This window comes from Hordeum vulgare, chromosome 4H, assembly GCF_904849725.1.
Source record: "Hordeum vulgare subsp. vulgare chromosome 4H, MorexV3_pseudomolecules_assembly, whole genome shotgun sequence".
NCBI classification, from domain to species: Eukaryota; Viridiplantae; Streptophyta; class Magnoliopsida; order Poales; family Poaceae; genus Hordeum; species Hordeum vulgare.
In genome coordinates this window covers 169,216,284-169,220,266 of record NC_058521.1, presented here as the reverse complement: position 1 = coordinate 169,220,266, position 3,983 = coordinate 169,216,284, and positions in this window count along the sequence as shown.

The following is a 3,983-nucleotide window of genomic DNA, read 5'->3' as shown; positions in this document are numbered from 1 at the left end:
AAAATTGCTTCATGTGCAAAAGTAACAGGAGCTCTAGAGGAGAAGAGAAGAGAAGCTTCCTTCTTGCGGTGGTCTTCCCTCCTTGTAAGCATGCACACATGATGCATCAGGGAGTTGGAGTCCAGAGGAAACCTTCCATGGCATACCTCCATGTCCAGGGATAAGAATGGACCATAGTTGCTGTTGTTGGTAGCCCTTCCATGGCATCGCCTTGGTCCTGGTCATGGATACTTGGTCAGAGAGGGAGGGAGGGAGGGAGGGAGAGGGAGAGGGACAGAGAGAGAGAGGGACAGAGAGAGAGGGACAGAGAGAGAGAGAGAGAGAGAGGGAGAGAGAGGGAGAGAGGAGAGAGAGAGAGAGAGATGAAGGATTGTTACTCATGGATCCATGGTTGTGCCTCCTCCTGCCTGAGCTAGCTGGCTAGGGTTTCGGGCCCTCCATCGCTGCGGCTGCGTGGTTGTGGAGGAGGACGTTGCCGTGGATATGGCCGCCAGTTGATATGGTGAGCTGAGGAAGAAAGCCCCGCTCTGCTGCTCCGTTGCCGCCACCCCATCCCTCCTGCCTCGATCTTCACCTAGGGGCGGAGGCCGGCGGCTGCGCGGGTGGGGGCGCAGGCCAGCGACTGCGGGGGTGGGGGCATAGGCCGGTGGGTGTGCGCGTGGGGGCAGAGTTCGGCGGCTTTGGGGGTGGGGGAAGGTGGCCGGCGGCTGCGCGGGTGGGGGAAGATGCTGGCGGCTGCGGGGGCGGAGGCCGGCGGCCGGCAGCGATGCAGGGGTGAGGAGGGTAGGGGATTAGCGGGAAACTTGGAGAGGTGTGGACTTTTGTAGTGAGGGTTGTGATAGGTGTAGTGATAACGCTTTTTCTAATACTGTATGATGTAGTGATAGTGTTAGGTGAAATTATTTCCAAACAAAAAAAAGGTGAAAATAAAAAACCTGATTTTCCTTTTTACAAATTAAACATTTCTATTAAATTTTTTATTATATATTATTGTTCCCTCGTCTGAAAATACTTATATGAATAAATGTAAGATGTATTTTAGTTTTAGATAAATTCATTTTTATATATTTACGCGACAAGTAATTCCGGACAGAGAGTATATGTTTATATGATCATTTATAGTTTAAATCTTTCACTTTACTTCATTAAAGATGAAAAGTGATGGGTTTCGACATACCCACTGATGTAACCATGACACACATGATTGAGACGACACGAGAAGTGATGCATATAGCTAATCCTTCTATTATGTAGTTTATACATGATAATACAAAAAGTTCATTTATATATATATCATTATTTTTTAGAATATAGGAGATGTTCAAAAAGAATCCATCGACAAGGGTACTGACCCGACATCGCTCAAAGGACCTAAATATTCATTGAGTTTAATAAAACATAATGATGTGGAACCGATGATATATCATAAAACCCAAAAAAGTATGGCAATTTGACTGTTATTGCACGAGGTATATTTTCAGTGTTATGTTCGATCTTTCCTTCGTCATATTGCTTTTGTATTCAAAGATTTTTTTTAACCCATCAAGTAGATCTTAATAACTTGTAATTGATGTACTTGGATCATCGCGCAGTTTGTTATTATTAAGCAGGACACGTTCGTTTATTTGTTTTTTCTACGGATTTACATTGCAAGTAAAGTGGACTTCAATTATTAAGCAATTGTGCCCATGTTATAACATTTTCTATACGTAAAAATTCACATGCATTATAATTTTATAATCCGCAAAAATATTTTAAGACCATGGTGACCTGCCTGAGGCTGTGGGTCCGTTGTACTGTCTTGACGATCGGGCCGACGTGATCGCCGGGTTGACTGTCTTTGATGAGCGGGGGCTCCTCCCGGCCGAGGGATCCGGTCCGATAGAGGTGTCATCTGGCGACACCTCCGATGTGTGGCATTCGGAGAAGACCTTCTACGACTGCCAGGCGAGCGCGCCTCTCCCGTCACAGGCCGTCCTTCTGCGCGAGCTTGCACATGGTGATGCCGTCGGTGAGGTCTCCGCGGGGGTCTCCTCGCGCTTGACTAGGACCCCCAGGGGACCTGGGTCGACCCCGCGGGCTACGCAGTCAGCGTGCGTGCCTGCCCCCCAGAAGTGTGAGGTTGCGTCATCCTTGGCCCATCCCGCCTCCGCCGGTGGAAAGCCCGAAGCGCCGGGCTCGCCCCCCTCTGTGTGGGGCCCTGTTGCTCCCGCCGCCGCGGGGGCGGTGAAGAGGAAGAGGTGGATTGACCCCGAAGAGTAAGTGACTTGTCTTGGCACACCATGCGTGTCGGTCGTCCGCGCTTGGATGATTACCTATTTTGCCTGATGTCCAGGGGCGTCATCTCGCCGAGGAAGAAGAGGAAGAAGACGGGAGTCAAGCCGAAAGCGACTCCTGATGCACCGCCGGACCTCTCCAACGCATTGCCTCTAGCTGATGCAGAGGGGGAGGCTCGCGCGGCGACCTCCCAAGCCTTGATCGTCGTCCCCCCGAGCCCCGAAGCTTCCTCAGGCGGTCATGGTGACGTCCTTGCACGAGGCGCAGGCTCTCGAGGGCCCTCATCGCACTGATGCGCCAATGCTCGCGAACCCCTAGCAGCCTTCCAAGCCACCTGTCCCTCGTGACGTCGCCTCCCTGACGGCACCGCCCGCGTCAGCACTAGAGGCTCTTCATGGGGATGTCTAGAGGACCTCGGTATTCACCCAGGACCTTCACTGCCCTGGGCAAGGTCGCGGTCGAGATGGCCAAGGGCGATAAGGAGGCCAAGGCTTCCCGCGCTGCGCGTGAGGAGGCGCTAGAGGAAGCCGAGGCGGCTGCCAAACGCTACAAAGAGGCGGAGGCCCGCCTAGAAGCCCTCGAAGGGGAACATGCCAAGCTGGCTGAGCGGCATCGCCTGCGGGAGGAAGAACTTGAGGCCCGCGAGGCCAAGCTCACCGCCGGGGAAGAAGAGCTATCCCAGGAGGCGAATCGCCTGGGCGCGAAGCTAGCGCGTTTGGACGAGCGGGAGAAGGAGGTCGCCTGGTGGAAGACCCTCCTTGATGCCAAGGGGGAAGCCCTCGCCGCGGCTGAGAGGAAGAAGGCCGCGGAGCTGGCTGGCTTCCTAGATGTTGAGCTCAGGCTTCCCGCGGCGCTCCGTTCCCTCTGCCAGGACGAGTTTGACGAGCCTCTGGCCACCCCCGAGAGTAGCTTCGCCGCGCTCGCGGCGGAGCTTGTCGTGGCCTTGGAGAATGCCATCGTCCACGTGGACAAGATCTTGGACATCGAGTGTCGCGACCTCTTCTTCGAGGCCGCGACGGGCGTCTTCATTCACCTTCACCTTCGCAAGCCGGGATTCGACTTCGGCTCTGTGATCCTCTGGGTCCCCACTGAGGCCCGCCACAGAGCGGCGGTGGCGGTGAAGGGCCCCGTGGAGGCGTTGGTGAAGAGGTTCGCCTGTGTCGCAGCTCCTTCATCTCCGGATACCCCTTAGGTCGATGACAAGGAAGACGACACTTCTGAAGCCGATGACAAGCCCTCTGCAAGAGAGGCGACCGGCGGCGGCGGGTCCTCCTGACTTCTCCCCCTGTTTCTTTTCTGCAATGCACATCGTGCCTCGTGGAGGTATCAAACTTATTTGCGTTTTCAAGGACTTATTAAGTCTTCTAATAACTGAATGCTTGAATGTTTTCTTCGCCTCGTTCCTGTCATGTTTGCTATGATACTCTACGTCGTAGGGCCCGCCCCACGCGTACCTTCGCCACGGTTGGACCGACCGAAATTCCAAGACGGCCCAAAAGGGGAAGGGGCTACGAGCGCAGTTAGGCCCCTGAGTCACGAGGCTCAGGGCCCCCCCTTGAAGCGCGAGCTGCCCTCATGAGGGGAACACGCGCGAGGATTTCGTAACTTCAGAACACCTTCAGCACTTCGCGTCGGCAGGGCCCGCCCCGCCTGTACCTCCCCGCGATTGAACCGACCGGAAACCAAGGATGGCCCAAATGGGGAAG